Here is a 19,995-nt window from a genome sequence, read left to right on the forward strand (position 1 = left end):
GTTTATTAAATCTAAAATCGATACTTAAAATGAACTTTGTTGAATTTTGTAGATGGCCGCTAATAACAACAACAACATGCAAAACGCACCACTTAACATGAACAACCTATCGTTACGGTCTCTCCTCGAGAAAGACAAACTCAATCATACCAACTTTATGGATTGGTTCCGCAATCTTCGGATTGTCCTCAAACAAGAGGATAAAGCGTATGTACTTGAGGACCCCATTCCTGATCAACCGGATGAGAATGATGTGGAGGCAATGGCCTCTTACGATAAGTATTGCCACGACTCCCTTCAAGTCTCATGCTTAATGCTTGGGACTATGATACCCGAACTCCAAAAGGATTTCGAGCATCATAGTGCATACGACATGATAACGCAATTGAAGGAGTTGTTCCTCCAACAAGCACGTGTCGAGCGTTTCGAAACGGTTCGGGCGCTACATGCTTGTCGTATGGACGATACCCAATCGGTTTCATCTTATGTACTTAAGATGAAAAGCCTTATCGATCGTGCTAACCGCCTTAACCTAAACATATCTAATGAGTTAGCCATCGATCTTATCCTTAACTCCCTATCAAAAAGGTTTGATCAATTTGTAATTAATTACAATATGAATGGGATGGATAAGAGCATAGGTGAGCTTCACGGTATGCTTAGAACGGCGGAAACTAGCATGGGTAAAAGGGCTTTACCCGTGTTAGCAATCGATCAAGGTGGGTCAAAAGGTAACACCTCTAAGCCAAAGTTGGCCAAGAGAAAAGGACCCGCCCATCAAGGCAAAGGGAAAGGGAAGGTGGTTACCCCAACCATCAACAAGGCTAAGAAGCAAAAGGTAGCCGAGAAGGCAAACCCCAAAGAAGACCCATGTTTCGGTTGCGGTGAGATGGGTCATTGGAAACGAAACTGTCCGGTCTATCTTAAGGAGTTGAAGGACAAGAGGGATGCAGGGCAAACCTCAGGTAATATATATATGGTATATATAGAGCTTAGTATTACTTCTTCTAATACATGGGTATTAGACACGGGATGTGGAACTCATATTTGCAATTCTTTGCAGGGGTTCAAAAGAAGTGATCATAAGGCGGGAACATCAAGTCTCTATATGGGCAATGGTGCAAAGGTGCATGTTAAAGCTCAAGGAGATTTTATTTTGAAGTTTCCGAGCGGATTGGAACTTATTTTAGAAAATGTTTTGTATGCTCCAGATTTGTGTAGAAACATTATTTCTATTTCTCGCTTAAAACAATGTGGTTACGTTCTTAATTTTATTGATGATGATATTCATGTTTCTAAAGACAATGTATTCTATTTCAAGGCTTCGCCTTCAAATGGAATTTATGAATTGGTTCATGATGACGCATCATCGAGCTTTATATACCATACAAGCACCAAGAAACTCAAAAGGGATTTGAGTGATTCCTATTTATGGCATTGTCGCCTTGGCCATATAAATAAGAACCGAATGCATACACTTCAAAAGAATGGACTTTTGAAATCAAATGAAATGGATTCGTTTGATGTATGTGAATCTTGTTTACAAGGCAAGATGACTAAAGCACCTTTCAAAGGGACTTATGAAAGGGCTAAGGATTTATTGGGATTAATACATTCGGATGTATGTGGACCCTTTAAACCCATGACTAGGAATGGTGAAAGATACTTTGTTACTTTCATTGATGACTTTAGTCGTTTCGGATATGTCTACATATTAAGACACAAGGACGAAACATTTGAAGCATTCAAAGAATATCAAAACGAAGTACAAAATCAACTCAATAGGACAATTAAGGTACTTCGTACCGATAGAGGAGGTGAATACCTAAGCGATGCCTTCCAAGATCATCTTAGGAGTTGTGGGATTATCTCACAACTTACTCCACCCGGAACACCCCAACTTAATGGAGTTTCCGAAAGGAGGAACCGAACCCTAATGGATATGGTTCGATCTATGATGGCAAGAAGCTCGTTGCCTCTATCATTTTGGGGTTATTGTCTAAGCTCCGCGGCTCGTATTTTAAATATGGCCCCAACCAAGAAAGTGGAACGAACTCCTCATGAGATGTGGTTTGGAAAACCTCCTTCTCTTTCATATTTGAAAGTATGGGGATGTGAAGCTTATCCTAAGCGTCATGTAGCAAATAAGCTACATGCTCGATCCACAAAGTGTATCTTCATAGGATATCCCAAAGATGACATGGGATATTACTTCTATGATCCATCCGAGCAAACGGTATTTGTTGCTCGAAAGGCGGAATTCCTTGAAACCAAGTTCCTTATGGAAGGTCATGGTGAAAGGAAGATAGATCTTGTAGAGGTACAAGATCAAATCGATGATACACAATTGGTTGGCACTAGTACTCAACATGAGGATGTTGAAAATGATTAAGTGGATGATCAAAGTACACAAGACGTTCGAAGATCTAGTAGGATTAGTAATCCTCCCGAGAGATATGGGTTTCTCGTGGATGGTTGCTATACGGTTGATTTGGATGAACCGACAAACTACAAAGATGCTTTATCAAGGATTGATAAAGATAAATGGCAGGAAGCCATGAACGCCGAGATGCAATCCATGTATGAAAACCAAGTTTGGGAACTTGTTGTGCAACCTCCTAGCTCCAAGCTAGTTGATTGCAAATGGCTTTTCAAGAAGAAAACCGACATACATGGAAACTTGGATACATACAAAGCTAGACTTGTAGCAAAGGGTTTCACTCAAACTCAAGGGGTTGATTATGATGAAACTTTCTCGCCAGTGGCAATGCTAAAGTCTATTAGGATATTATTTGCCATTGCTGCTCACTATGACTATGAAATATGGCAAATGGATGTTAAAACCGCTTTCCTAAATGGATATCTTGAGGAAGATGTCTATATGGTACAGCCCGAAGGTTTTGTTGATCCGAAAAATCCTAAAAAGGTATGCAAGTTAAAGAAGTCAATCTACGGATTGAAACAAGCATCTAGAATGTGGAATCATCGCTTTAATGAAGAGGCAAAGAAATTTGGCTTCATTAAAAATGGTGATGAAGCTTGTGTGTACAAGAAGGCTAGTGGGAGCTCTATAATGTTCCTTGTGCTATATGTGGATGATATATTATTGTTTGGGAATGATATTACCACAATGCAAGAAGTCAAAACTTGGCTAAAGAGTTGCTTATCTATTAAGGATCTTGGAGAAGCACAATACATATTGGGGATTGGGATCTATAGGAATAGATCCAAGAGATTGATAGGTTTAAGTCAAAGTGCATACATTGATAAAATCTTGAAAAGGTTCAAGATGGAAAACTCTAAGAAAGGTTTGGTACCTATTCAAAAGGGAACCATTCTCAGTTCATCTCAGTGTCCTACCACAAAAGATGAGCAATAGAGAATGAAGAAAGTCCCATACGCATCTGCTATTGGGTCTATCATGTATGCAATGATATGTACTAGACCGGATGTGTCATGCGCCCTAAGCCTGACAAGTAGATACCAGAATAACCCGGGAAATAGTCATTGGACTGCGGTTAAATGTATATTGAAATACCTTAGAAGGACTAAGGATATGTTTCTAATATATGGGTCTGGTGAAGAGGAACTCGCTGTAAAAGGTTACGTGGACGCGAGTTTCCAAACTGATCGAGATGACTCTCGATCACAATCCGGTTATGTCTTCATGTTAAATGGTGGTGCAGTCTCTTGGAAGAGCTCAAAACAGGAAGTTGTTGCGTTATCCACTACAGAGTCAGAGTACATTGCCGCCTCACTGGCAGCTCAGGAAGCTACATGGATGAAGAAATTCATCGACGACTTAGGAGTGGTCCCTTCCATTCAGGACCCTCTTGAGATCTTTTGTGACAACGAGGGTGCGATTGCTCAAATCAAGGAACCTCGTGCTCATCAAAAGACTCGTCACATTGAGCGGAGATTCAACTACAGTAGGGATGAGGTTGAAAAAGGAAAGATATGTATTCACAAAGTTCACACAGATCAAAATGTTGCGGATCCACTCACGAAGCTTTTACATGGGCCAAAACATGAGGGACATGTTTGTGCATTAGGGCTTCGATATTCTAGTGATTGGAATTGATCTATTTTAAGTATTGTAACGGAACGAATTAGTTCAAACTCATCAATATAATTATGGTATTAATTTAATTATGAGTCATGTTCCAATTTTGCATATTTTATCCATGAATAAACTATTATTCTAAATTCCGTAGTTGATCACATTTGTGGGAGCAAGTGTGAGGTCTAAACTATTATGAACTTGGATTGGTTAACATTCAAATGGTGAATGTGGGGCAAGGTTGCAACCAAGGTTCATAGATATTTGTGGGACACAAATATTGGAAGACCCGCTCTCAAGATTTACTATGTGGAGCCTTTGTGGTTGATCACATGTAATCTTGAGTAAAGGAGAATATCATTATATCCTCTGACCTGAGACACATATTGGGTTCGGATATTCACCTAATATTGTGCCTTGATTCTTTCCTTCGCTATTCTGAAATATGGTAGTACATAAGGGAGGCTTCAGGTATGGTACTAAGTGTGGTGTCTAGGACGTATGTAGTCAAGATGGAATTTGTCCCTCTTATTCGTTGAGAGTCGGATGTCTAAGGCCTGATAAAGTTAAATCTATAAGAGAGTGATCATTCTATGTCTCTTGGATTTGACATGACATCTAGGACAAAAGGATATATTGAAAGATTCACCTAAAATCTTATTCGAGATGGGAACTCGGAAAGGATGATGTTATTGAATGGCACTAAGTCATAACATATTAGGGGTGATGGACGGTCGTTAGGTGGTATCCGTCACTTGCATTAATTTCTTATGTTTCTCGTGCAAGTGGGAGATTGAAGGTATTTCATATGCCCGAGATACATATTAAACTAATGTGGCTAACATGTTATGATCCAAGTCGGGTCATACCCAATAACAAACTTATCAACACTTTTAGTATTTATCTTGTTGAATGGATCTTCAATAAATAAATACTTGGCACCTATACTTTAGAAATTGGTTTTCTAAAGATAAAATGCAAGAAATAATTATTTGGATAATTATAGGTACAAGTTTAATTATTCATGATTAAACTTATATGTGTGTGTTATAATTTTATAAAGTGGCTTATAAAATTATATATATATATATATATATATATATATATATATATATATATATATATATATATATATATATATATACATGTGCAAGTTATATATTTATCTTTGTAATTGGTTTATAAAGATAAAAACAAGTACATGTATTTATATTAATAAAAGTGCAAGTATCATGGGATTTAACTTAACAAGTTTATAAAATAAAAAAATAAAAAAAAGGGGGTGAAAGTAGCGGTTTTGGGAACTCCTAGGGAGCATCCCCATGCTTGCCTTTTGTATTTACTTTACTCCACCTACTTGCACTCCCAACACACTCACCATTACTTAAAAGTTTGAAAACTAAAAATTCTCTCCATCTCTCCTTGCTTGGCTGAATTTTGAAGGGAAGAAAGGGTTCTTCAAAGTTAGTTTTCAAGCTTATTTGGTGTCTTAAATCCTAACCAAAGAAGGATGTTGATTTTCAAAGGTTTGTGGGTATAATCTCTTGAGGTTTCAAGTTAGAAACTAGCTTCTATTCATCATCTTCATCCTTGTTACTTCTACCTCCTTTTGGAGAAGGTATAAACCCTAACTAGCTTCTATTTACATTTTAGCATATTTTTCAAGACTAGATCTTTAATGGAATTCATGTTTAAAAGGTTAAACTACACATGCAAACTTGAAATTGCTTCCGCTTGATATATACATATACACACGAATTTATATACATACAAAAATGGGTTTTGTGAACTTGTTTATGTGATGAATTCCATCAATTATGATCATGATGATCGTGGTTATGTTGTACATGATGATGTTGTGATGTTATAATCAGAAAAATCGTGATCAGGGGAGTAGTTAAGGATATTATCGAGTTAGCGGGAGGTCGCGGGTTAAAACCTGGGCTTGGGCATTCATGTTTATAAGGGCTACTTCTTGGAGGTAGTTATTCACTTATTTATTTATTCATATTATCATTATTATTATGGTTATTTTTATTATTATTAAGTATTAGTAGACCTCTTACAGAGACTCGTAATCATACAATGTATCTGATAAATCAATCATTTGATATTATCTTCTAATTTCATTGATAATCATATTGAAACAAATATGTTTATGTAAAGTATCATACGTTTAATACTTTGTTAATATTCTCAAGTTATAATATATATATATATATATATATATATATATATATATATATATATATATATATATATATATATATATATATAATCATATTCATTTATATAATGGTTCGTGAATCGTTAGAATTTAGTGAAGTTTTAAATGAATGTATGAACACAGTTTAAAATTCTTGAGATTTATCTTAACAAACTTTACTTATCGTGTCGAAAACATATAAAGATTAAAGTTTAAATGTGGTCGGAAATTTCCGGGTTGTCACACCATACCGCTAGGAAAGTTTTTGATTCAGGTTTTATTGGCCCTCGATCTTTAAAGACGTTCATGCGTTTATCCACACTTGTGATGCATGTCAAAGGACGGGCACTATCACCAAAAGTGATGAGATGCCACAAACCGGCATCCAGGTGTGCGAAATTTTCGATGTGTGTGGAATTGATTTTATGGGTCCCTTCCCGAGTTCTCACAACTGCAAATATATCTTAGTAGACGTCGATTATATATCCAAGTGGGCGGAGGCCAAAGCTCTACCCATTAATGATGCACGGGTTGTGGTGAATTTATTGAAAAATCTCTTCTCGCTCTTTGTAATTCCAAAGGCACTTATTTTTGATCGTGGCACTCACTTTGCTAACAATATTCTCTAAAAGGTATTGAAGAAGTATGGTGTTACTTATAGATTCTACACCACTTACTGTAGTGACCCGAACTTTTCCATGTTTATATATATTAATTGAGATTGATATTTACATGATTAAATGTTTCCAACATGTTAAGCAATCAAAATTGTTAAGACTTGATTAATTGAAATATGTTTCATATAGACAATTGACCACCCAAGTTGACCGGCGATTCACGAACGTTAAAACTTGTAAAAACGACATGACGATATATATATGGATATACATATGGTTAACATGAGATTATAATAAGTAATTATCTCCATAAATATATTAACAATGAGTTATATACATATAAACAAGACTACTAACTTAAGGATTTCGAAACGAGACATATATGTAACGATTATCGTTGTAACGACATTTAAATGTATATATATCATATTAATATATATTAATATATCATAATATCATGATAATATAATAATTTAACATCTCATTAGATATAATAAACAATGGGTTAACAACATTAATTGAGATCGTTAACTTAAAGGTTTCAAAACAACACTTACATGTAACGACTAACGATGACTTAACGACTCAGTTAAAATGTATATACATGTAGTGTTTTAATATGTATTTATACACTTTTGAAAGACTTCAATACACTTATCAAAATACTTCTACTTAACAAAAATGCTTACAATTACATCCTCGTTCAGTTTCATCAACAATTCTACTCGTATGCACCCGTATTCGTACTCGTACAATACACAGCTTTTAGATGTATGTACTATTGGTATATACACTCCAATGATCAGCTCTTAGCAGCCCATGTGAGTCACCTAACACATGTGGGAACCATCATTTGGCAACTAGCATGAAATATCTCATAAAATTACAAAAATATGAGTAATCATTCATGACTTATTTACATGAAAACAAAATTACATATCCTTTATATCTAATCCATACACCAACGACCAAAAACACCTACAAACACTTTCATTCTTAAATTTTCTTCATCTAATTGATCTCTCTCAAGTTCTATCTTCAAGTTCTAAGTGTTCTTCATAAATTCTACAAGTTCTAGTTACATAAAATCAAGAATACTTTCAAGTTTGCTAGCTCACTTCCAATCTTGTAAGGTGATCATCCAACCTCAAGAAATCTTTGTTTCTTACAGTAGGTTATCATTCTAATACAAGGTAATAATCATATTCAAACTTTGGTTCAATATCTATAACTATAACAATCTTATTTCAAGTGATGATCTTACTTGAACTTGTTTTCGTGTCATGATTCTGCTTTAAGAACTTCGAGCCATCCAAGGATCCGTTGAAGCTAGATCCATTTTTCTATTTTCCAGTAGGTTTATCCAAGGAACTTAAGGTAGTAATGATGTTCATAACATCATTCGATTCATACATATAAAGCTATCTTATTCGAAGGTTTAACTTGTAATCACTAGAACATAGTTTAGTTAATTCTAAACTTGTTCGCAAACAAAAGTTAATCCTTCTAACTTGATTTTTAAAATCAACTAAACATATGTTCTATATCTATATGATATGCTAACTTAATGATTTAAAACCTGGAAACATGAAAAACACCGTAAAATTGGATTTACGCCGTCGTAGTTTGGGTTAGTTAATTAAAAACTATGATAAACTTTGATTTAAAAGTTGTTATTCTGAGAAAATGATTTTTATTATGAACATGAAACTATATCCAAAAATTATGGTTAAACTCAAAGTGGAAGTATGTTTTCTAAAATGGTCATCTAGACGTCGTTCTTTCGACTGAAATGACTACCTTTACAAAAACGACTTGTAACTTATTTTTCTGATTATAAACCTATAATTTTTCTGTTTAGATTCATAAAATAGAGTTCAATATGAAACCATAGCAATTTGATTCACTAAAAACGGATTTAAAATGAAGAAGTTATGGGTAAAACAAGATTGGATAATTTTTCTCATTTTAGCTACGTGAAAATTGGTAACAAATCTATTCCAACCATAACTTAATCAACTTGTATTGTATATTATGTAATCTTGAGATACCATAGACACGTATACAATGTTTCGACCTATCATGTCGACACATCTATATATTTTTCGGAACAACCATAGACACTCTATATGTGAATGTTGGAGTTAGCTATACAGGGTTGAGGTTGATTCCAAAATATATATAGTTTGAGTTGTGATCAATACTGAGATACGTATACACTGGGTCGTGGATTGATTCAAGATAATATTTATCGATTTATTTCTGTACATCTAACTGTGGACAACTAGTTGTAGGTTACTAACAAGGACAGCTGACTTAATAAACTTAAAACATCAAAATATATTAAAAGTGTTGTAAATATATTTTGAACATACTTTGATATATATGTATATATTGTTATAGGTTCGTGAATCAACCAGTGGCCAAGTCTTACTTCCCGACGAAGTAAAAAAATCTGTGAAAGTGTGTTATAGTCCCACTTTTAAAATCTAATATTTTTGGGATGAGAATACATGCAGGTTTTATAAATGATTTACAAAATAGACACAAGTACGTGAAACTACATTCTATGGTTGAATTATCGAAATCGAATATGCCCCTTTTTATTAAGTCTGGTAATCTAAGAATTAGGGAACAGACACCCTAATTGACGCGAATCCTAAAGATAGATCTATCGGGCCCAACAAGCCCCATCCAAAGTACCGGATGCTTTAGTACTTCGAAATTTATATCATATCCGAAGGGTGTCCCGGAATGATGGGGATATTCTTATATATGCATCTTGTTAATGTCGGTTACCAGGTGTTCACCATATGAATGATTTTTATCTCTATGTATGGGATGTGTATTGAAATATGAAATATTGTGGTCTATTGTTACGATTTGATATATATAGGTTAAACCTATAACTCACCAACATTTTTGTTGACGTTTAAAGCATGTTTATTCTCAGGTGAATACTAAGAGCTTCCGCTGTTGCATACTAAAATAAGGACAAGATTTGGGGTCCATATTTGTATGATATTGTGTAAAAACTGCATTCAAGAAACTGATTTCGATGTAACATATTTGTATTGTAAACCATTATGTAATGGTCGTGTGTAAACAGGATATTTTAGATTATCATTATTTGATAATCTACGTAAAGCTTTTTAAACCTTTATTTATGAAATAAAGGTTATGGTTTGTTTTAAAAATGAATGCAGTCTTTGAAAAACGTCTCATATAGAGGTCAAAACCTCGCAACGAAATCAATTAATATGGAACGTTTTTAATCAATAAGAACGGGACATTTCAGTTGGTATCCGAGCGTTGGTCTTAGAGAACCAGAAAATTTGCATTAGTGTGTCTTATCGAGTTTGTTAGGATGCATTAGTGAGTCTGGACTTCGACCGTGTTTTCTTTAAAAATGATTGCTTAACATTTTTGTTGGAAACTATATATTTTTAACATATGAATATTATGTGATATATTAATCTCTTATCGTGTTTGATATTATGTGATAGATGTCTACCTCTAGAACAAGTCCCATTGACTCACCTAACAATAATGAAGAGTCAAATGTAAATTGGAATGATTCGTGGACTGATTCACAAGTTCCCGAAGAGGAACCGGAAGAAGAGTCGGAACCGGAAGAAGAATCGGAACCGGAAGAAGAATCGGAACCGGAAGAAGAAATAGAACCGGTGGGGGAAATAATAAAACGGTTAAGTAAAAGAGAATCCTCAACCAACCGACCAAGGTTAATTATGGTCAATGGTGTTTCCGCCAAGGAAGCAAAATATTGGGAGGATTACCAATTCTCCGATGAATCGGATTCCGACGAGAATTCCGATGATGTTATAGAAATTACCCCAACTGAATTTAAAAAGGCAAAAGAAAATAATAAGGTAAAGGGCATAAAAATAGAGAAATCTAATTCCAACCCCGATGAACTTTATTTGTATCGTCAACCCCCGAAGTCCTTAAGTTGTAACAATGACCCGGGAACCTCTAAACCACCAGGTTTTTCTAAACCAATGTGGACAACGACGGCTCGTATTAGGGGAACACCATATATCCCTAGAAACTTGGCAAAACGAACCAAAACCGAACAAGAAGAAACGAGCGAGTCGGAAAAGGATAGTTGTATTCGTGTGGTGTAATATATGTAATATAGTGTACTTATGCTTTATGATATATGTAAAAATTGCTTGTATTAATAAGTATATTTTTTTTTATGAATCTAACTCTTGTCTATTTTACAGTATAAAAACACAAAATGGATAGACAACCCAATATTTTAAGAGACCTACCCGGAGACATGATTGATGAAATCTTGTCTAGAGTCGGTCAGAATTCTTCGGCACAACTATTTAAGGCGAGATCAGTTTGTAAGACATTTGAAGAACGTTCCAAGAATGCCTTGGTTTATAAAAGGCTTTCGTTCGGAAGATGGGGAATATCACATTGGGAAATTCATAAGTTACGATGTGTTTACTTTGACGCATATATTGCGGGGAACCCAAATGCTATTTTACGCAACGGGTTAAGAAATTATTTTGACTCAGTATATCCGAATATAGGACTTCGTGATCTAGAAAAAGCGGCTAACATGCAACATAAAGAAGCATGTTATGCTTACGGGTTAGTAATGTTCGCTTCTCACCAAAGTGAGAACAAGAACATCGGGCTACAACTATTAAACAAAACGTTCCCACAAGTGACGGAGTCGGTAATTGGGGTAAGAAATGAGGTTTTTAGGTTATTACGAGACTGTTGGTCATTACGTAACCCTCGTCCCTTTGACGACGTTACAACACGCTGTCTTATCAATGGCCATAACGGTTATGTTGCACAAGACCAAGGATGGGAAGTAGTCCTAGTAAAACCAGAATGCATGACTTGTTTCTGGACGTATGAATTACGTGTCTTTATTGCCTTTGCTGAACGACTTGTGTACTAGCTAGAATTATCTTCACAACTATTTTGTATCAAAGTTATTGTGTGCTATATTTCATGCTTTATGTAAAATAAGCGGTATTGTAAGTTTGTAAAATATTGTATAAAAGTTTGAACGCGAAATATTATTATAATCAGTTTTTCATATAGAATTGTAGTAGTTGAATTGTATATTAGCTACTAAGTATGAACTTAACGGGTAGGTACTACCCGAATTTAAACTTATAAAACGCTAATATGAAGAAAAAGCTTTTATAAATGAGTTCATATTATGCTACGAAATACTATTAACTACTCTTAATATTCTGTATGATTAACTTGTTCCATTTGACTATTTTGAAGGAAATGGCACCGACTACTCGACACACAGTGAATATGAATGAAGAGGAATTCCGTACTTTTCTAGCTTCAAACATAGCCGCAGTACAGGTTGCGCTACATACCAACAATAACCTTGGATCTAGCAGTACAGGAAATCGTGTAGGATGCACCTACAAAGAATTCACTGCCTACAAACCTTTAGAATTTGATGGAACCGAAGGACCGATCGGATTGAAACGGTGGACCGAGAAGGTCAAATCGGTGTTTGCCATAAGTAAGTGTACTGAAGAGGACAAAGTGAAGTACGCTACGCATACCTTCACAGGTTCTGCATTAACATGGTGGAATACCTATCTAGAGCAAGTGGGACAAGACGATGCGTACGCACTACCGTGGTCAGCATTCAAGCACTTGATGAACGAGAAGTACCGTCCCAGAACCGAGGTCAATAAGCTCAAGACAGAACTTAGAGGGTTACGAACCCAAGGATTTGATATTACCACGTATGAAAGACGATTCACAGAATTGTGCCTATTGTGTCCGGGAGCATTCGAAGATGAGGAAGAGAAGATCGACGCGTTTGTGAAAGGATTACCGGAAAGAATCCAAGAAGATATAAGTTCACACGAGCCCGCCTCCATACAACAGGCATGTAGAATGGCTCACAAACTAGTGAACCAGATTGAAGAAAGAATTAAAGAACAGACTGCTGAAGAGGCCAATGTGAAGCAAGTCAAAAGAAAGTGGGAGGAAAATGGTGATAAGAATCACCAATACAACAACAACAGCAATCGCAACAATTATCCCAACAAACGCAACATCAATCGCAACTACAACAAACGGCCCAACAACAACAACAACAACAACAACAGCAACTACAACAATCATCCCAACAACAATAATAACCGCAACAACAACAACAATCAGAAGCAGCTATGCCGAAGGTGTGAAAAGTATCACTCGGGGTTCTGCACCAAATTTTGCAACAAGTGTAAAAGAAATGGTCATAGCGCGGCGAAGTGTGAGGTCTACGGACCAGGGGTTAATAGAACGAAAGGAACAAATGGTGTCGGAACGAGTAATGGCGGAGCAAGTAGTGTCGGAGCAAGCTATGCCAATGTAGTTTGTTATAAATTTGGAAAACCGGGCCACATTATTAGAAATTGCCCGAACCAGGAGAACACGAATGGACAAGGCCGTGGAAGAGTTTTCAATATTAATGCGACAGAGGCACAGGAAGACCCGGAGCTTGTTACGGGTACGTTTCTTATTGACAATAAATCTGCTTACGTTTTATTTGATTCGGGTGCGGATAGAAGCTATATGAGTAGAGATTTTTGTGCTAAATTAAGTTGCCCATTGACGCCTTTGGATAGTAAATTTTTACTCGAATTAGCAAATGGTAAATTAATTTCAGCAGATAATATATGTCGGAATCGAGAAATTAAACTGGTTAGCGAAACATTTAAGATTGATTTAATACCAGTAGAGTTAGGGAGTTTTGATGTGATAATCGGTATGGACTGGTTGAAAGAAGTGAAAGCAGAGATCGTTTGTTACAAAAATGCAATTCGCATTATACGAGAAAAAGGAAAACCCTTAATGGTGTACGGAGAAAAGGGCAACACGAAGCTACATCTTATTAGTAATTTGAAGGCACAAAAACTAATAAGAAAAGGTTGCTATGCTGTTCTAGCACACGTCGAGAAAGTACAAACTGAAGAAAAGAGCATCAATGATGTTCCCATTGCAAAAGAATTTCCCGATGTATTTCCGAAAGAATTACCGGGATTACCCCCACATCGATCCGTTGAATTTCAAATAGATCTTGTACCAGGAGCTGCACCAATAGCTCGTGCTCCTTACAGACTCGCACCCAGCGAGATGAAAGAACTGCAAAGCCAATTACAAGAACTTTTAGAGCGTGGTTTCATTCGACCAAGCACATCACCGTGGGGAGCTCCTGTTTTGTTTGTCAAGAAGAAAGATGGTACATTCAGGTTGTGTATCGACTACCGAGAGTTGAACAAACTTACCATCAAGAACCGCTACCCACTACCGAGAATCGACAACTTATTTGATCAACTACAAGGCTCGTCTGTTTATTCAAAGATTGACTTACGTTCCGGGTATCATCAAATGCGGGTGAAAGAAGATGATATTCCAAAGACTGCTTTCAGAACACGTTACGGTCATTACGAGTTTATGGTCATGCCGTTTGGTTTAACTAATGCACCAGCTGTGTTCATGGACCTTATGAACCGAGTGTGTGGACCATACCTTGACAAGTTTGTCATTGTTTTCATTGATGACATACTTATTTACTCAAAGAATGACCAAGAACACGGTGAACATTTGAGAAAGGTGTTAGAAGTATTGAGGAAGGAAGAATTGTACGCTAAGTTTTCAAAGTGTGCATTTTGGTTGGAAGAAGTTCAATTCCTCGGTCACATAGTGAACAAAGAAGGTATTAAGGTGGATCCGGCAAAGATAGAAACTGTTGAAAAGTGGGAAACCCCAAAAACTCCGAAACACATACGCCAGTTTTTAGGACTAGCTGGTTACTACAGAAGGTTCATCCAAGACTTTTCCAGAATAGCAAAACCCTTGACTGCATTAACGCATAAAGGGAAGAAATTTGAATGGAATGATGAACAAGAGAAAGCGTTTCAGTTATTGAAGAAAAAGCTAACTACGGCACCTATATTGTCATTGCCTGAAGGGAATGATGATTTTGTGATTTATTGTGATGCATCAAAGCAAGGTCTCGGTTGTGTATTAATGCAACGAACGAAGGTGATTGCTTATGCGTCTAGACAATTGAAGATTCACGAACAAAATTATACGACGCATGATTTGGAATTAGGCGCGGTTGTTTTTGCATTAAAGACTTGGAGGCACTACTTATATGGGGTCAAAAGTATTATATATACCGACCACAAAAGTCTTCAACACATATTTAATCAGAAACAACTGAATATGAGGCAGCGTAGGTGGATTGAATTATTGAATGATTACGACTTTGAGATTCGTTACCACCCGGGGAAGGCAAATGTGGTAGCCGATGCCTTGAGCAGGAAGGACAGAGAACCCATTCGAGTAAAATCTATGAATATAATGATTCATAATAACCTTACTACTCAAATAAAGGAGGCGCAACAAGGAGTTTTAAAAGAGGGAAATTTAAAGGATGAAATACCCAAAGGATCGGAGAAGCATCTTAATATTCGGGAAGACGGAACCCGGTATAGGGCTGAAAGGATTTGGGTACCAAAATTTGGAGATATGAGAGAAATGGTACTTAGAGAAGCTCATAAAACCAGATACTCAATACATCCTGGAACGGGGAAGATGTACAAGGATCTCAAGAAACATTTTTGGTGGCCGGGTATGAAAGCCGATGTTGCTAAATACGTAGGAGAATGTTTGACGTGTTCTAAGTTCAAAGCTGAGCATCAGAAACCATCAGGTCTACTTCAACAACCCGAAATCCCAGAATGGAAATGGGAAAACATTACCATGGATTTCATCACTAAATTGCCAAGGACTGCAAGTGGTTTTGATACTATTTGGGTAATAGTTGATCGTCTCACCAAATCATCACACTTCCTGCCAATAAGAGAAGATGACAAGATGGAGAAGTTAGCACGACTGTATTTGAAGGAAGTCGTCTCCAGACATGGAATACCAATCTCTATTATCTCTGATAGGGATGGCAGATTTATTTCAAGATTCTGGCAGACATTACAGCAAGCATTAGGAACTCGTCTAGACATGAGTACTGCGTATCATCCACAAACTGATGGGCAGAGCGAAAGGACGATACAAACGCTTGAAGACATGCTACGAGCATGTGTTATTGATTTCGGAAACAGTTGGGATCGACATCTACCGTTAGCAGAATTTTCCTACAAAAACAGCTACCATTCAAGCATTGAGATGGCGCCGTTTGAAGCACTTTATGGTAGAAAGTGCAGGTCTCCAATTTGTTGGAGTGAAGTGGGGGATAGACAGATTACGGGTCCAGAGATTATACAAGAAACTACCGAGAAGATCATCCAAATTAAACAACGGTTGAAAACCGCCCAAAGTCGACAAAAGAGCTACGCTGACATTAAAAGAAAAGATATAGAATTTGAAATTGGAGAGATGGTCATGCTTAAAGTTGCACCTTGGAAAGGCGTTGTTCGATTTGGTAAACGAGGGAAATTAAATCCAAGCTATATTGGACCATTCAAGATTATTGATCGTGTCGGACCAGTAGCTTACCGACTTGAGTTACCTCAACAACTCGCGGCTGTACATAACACTTTCCACGTCTCGAATTTGAAGAAATGTTTTGCTAAAGAAGATCTCACTATTCCGTTAGATGAAATCCAAATCAACGAAAAACTCCAATTCATCGAAGAACCCGTCGAAATAATGGATCGTGAGGTTAAAAGACTTAAGCAAAACAAGATACCAATTGTTAAGGTTCGATGGAATGCTCGTAGAGGACCCGAGTTCACCTGGGAGCGTGAGGATCAGATGAAGAAGAAATACCCGCATCTATTTCCAGAAGATTCGTCAACACCTTCAACAGCTTAAAATTTCGGGACGAAATTTATTTAACGGGTAGGTACTGTAGTGACCCGAACTTTTCCATGTTTATATATATTAATTGAGATTGATATTTACATGATTAAATTTTTCCAACATGTTAAGCAATCAAAATTGTTAAGACTTGATTAATTGAAATATGTTTCATATAGACAATTGACCACCCAAGTTGACCGGCGATTCACGAACGTTAAAACTTGTAAAAACGACATGACGATATATATATATGGATATACATATGGTTAACATGAGATTATAATAAGTAAGTATCTCCATAAATATATTAACAATGAGTTATATACATATAAACAAGACTACTAACTTAAGGATTTCGAAACGAGACATATATGTAACGATTATCGTTGTAACGACATTTAAATGTATATATATCATATTAAGATATATTAATATATCATAATATCATGATAATATAATAATTTAACATCTCATTAGATATAATAAACAATGGGTTAACAACATTAATTGAGATCGTTAACTTAAAGGTTTCAAAACAACACTTACATGTAACGACTAACGATGACTTAACGACTCAGTTAAAATGTATATACATGTAGTGTTTTAATATGTATTTATACACTTTTGAAAGACTTCAATACACTTATCAAAATACTTCTACTTAACAAAAATGCTTACAATTACATCCTCGTTCAGTTTCATCAACAATTCTACTCGTATGCACCCGTATTCGTACTCGTACAATACACAGCTTTTAGATGTATGTACTATTGGTATATACACTCCAATGATCAGCTCTTAGCAGCCCATGTGAGTCACCTAACACATGTGGGAACCATCATTTGGCAACTAGCATGAAATATCTCATAAAATTACAAAAATATGAGTAATCATTCATGACTTATTTACATGAAAACAAAATTACATATCCTTTATATCTAATCCATACACCAACGACCAAAAACACCTACAAACACTTTCATTCTTCAATTTTCTTCATCTAATTGATCTCTCTCAAGTTCTATCTTCAAGTTCTAAGTGTTCTTCATAAATTCTACAAGTTCTAGTTACATAAAATCAAGAATACTTTCAAGTTTGCTAGCTCACTTCCAATCTTGTAAGGTGATCATCCAACCTCAAGAAATCTTTGTTTCTTACAGTAGGTTATCATTCTAATACAAGGTAATAATCATATTCAAACTTTGGTTCAATATCTATAACTATAACAATCTTATTTCAAGTGATGATCTTACTTGAACTTGTTTTCGTGTCATGATTCTGCTTCAAGAACTTCGAGCCATCCAAGGATCCGTTGAAGCTAGATCCATTTTTCTCTTTTCCAGTAGGTTTATCCAAGGAACTTAAGGTAGTAATGATGTTCATAACATCATTCGATTCATACATATAAAGCTATCTTATTCGAAGGTTTAAACTTGTAATCACTAGAACATAGTTTAGTTAATTCTAAACTTGTTCGCAAACAAAAGTTAATCCTTCTAACTTGACTTTTAAAATCAACTAAACATATGTTCTATATCTATATGATATGCTAACTTAATGATTTAAAACCTGGAAACATGAAAAACACCGTAAAATCGGATTTACGCCGTCGTAGTAACACCGCGGGCTGTTTTGTGTTAGTTAATTAAAAACTATGATAAACTTTGATTTAAAAGTTGTTATTCTGAGAAAATGATTTTTATTATGAACATGAAACTATATCCAAAAATTATGGTTAAACTCAAAGTGGAAGTATGTTTTCTAAAATGGTCATCTAGACGTCGTTCTTTCGACTGAAATGACTACCTTTACAAAAACGACTTGTAACTTATTTTTCTGACTATAAACCTATAATTTTTCTGTTTAGATTCATAAAATAGAGTTCAATATGAAACCATAGCAATTTGATTCACTAAAAACGGATTTAAAATGAAGAAGTTATGGGTAAAACAAGATTGGATAATTTTTCTCATTTTAGCTACGTGAAAATTGGTAACAAATCTATTCCAACCATAACTTAATCAACTTGTATTGTATATTATGTAATCTTGAGATACCATAGACACGTATACAATGTTTCGACCTATCATGTCGACACATCTATATATTTTTCGGAACAACCATAGACACTCTATATGTGAATGTTGGAGTTAGCTATACAGGGTTGAGGTTGATTCCAAAATATATATAGTTTGAGTTGTGATCAATACTGAGATACGTATACACTGGGTCGTGGATTGATTCAAGATAATATTTATCGATTTATTTCTGTACATCTAACTGTGGACAACTAGTTGTAGGTTACTAACAAGGACAGCTGACTTAATAAACTTAAAACATCAAAATATATTAAAAGTGTTGTAAATATATTTTGAACATACTTTGATATATATGTATATATTGTTATAGGTTCGTGAATCAACCAGTGGCCAAGTCTTACTTCCCGACAAAGTAAAAAAATCTGTGAAAGTGAGTTATAGTCCCACTTTTAAAATCTAATATTTTTGGGATGAGAATACATGCAGGTTTTATAAATGATTTACAAAATAGACACAAGTACGTGAAACTACATTCTATGGTTGAATTATCGAAATCGAATATGCCCCTTTTTATTAAGTCTGGTAATCTAAGAATTAGGGAACAGATACCCTAATTGACGCGAATCCTAAAGATAGATCTATCGGGCCCAACAAGCCCCATCCAAAGTACCGGATGCTTTAGTACTTCGAAATTTATATCATATCCGAAGGGTGTCCCGGAATGATGGGGATATTCTTATATATGCATCTTGTTAATGTCGGTTACCAGGTGTTCACCATATGAATGATTTTTATCTCTATGTATGGGATGTGTATTGAAATATGAAATCTTGTGGTCTATTGTTACGATTTGATATATATAGGTTAAACCTATAACTCACCAACATTTTTGTTGACGTTTAAAGCATGTTTATTCTCAGGTGAATACTAAGAGCTTCCGCTGTTGCATACTAAAATAAGGACAAGATTTGGAGTCCATATTTCTATGATATTGTGTAAAAACTGCATTCAAGAAACTGATTTCGATGTAACATATTTGTATTGTAAACCATTATGTAATGGTCTTGTGTAAACAGGATATTTTAGATTATCATTATTTGATAATCTACGTAAAGCTTTTTAAACCTTTATTTATGAAATAAAGGTTATGGTTTGTTTTAAAAATGAATGCAGTCTTTGAAAAACGTCTCATATAGAGGTCAAAACCTCGCAACGAAATCAATTAATATGGAACGT

This window comes from Rutidosis leptorrhynchoides, chromosome 7 (genome assembly GCF_046630445.1).
Source record: "Rutidosis leptorrhynchoides isolate AG116_Rl617_1_P2 chromosome 7, CSIRO_AGI_Rlap_v1, whole genome shotgun sequence".
Taxonomy (NCBI): Eukaryota; Viridiplantae; Streptophyta; class Magnoliopsida; order Asterales; family Asteraceae; genus Rutidosis; species Rutidosis leptorrhynchoides.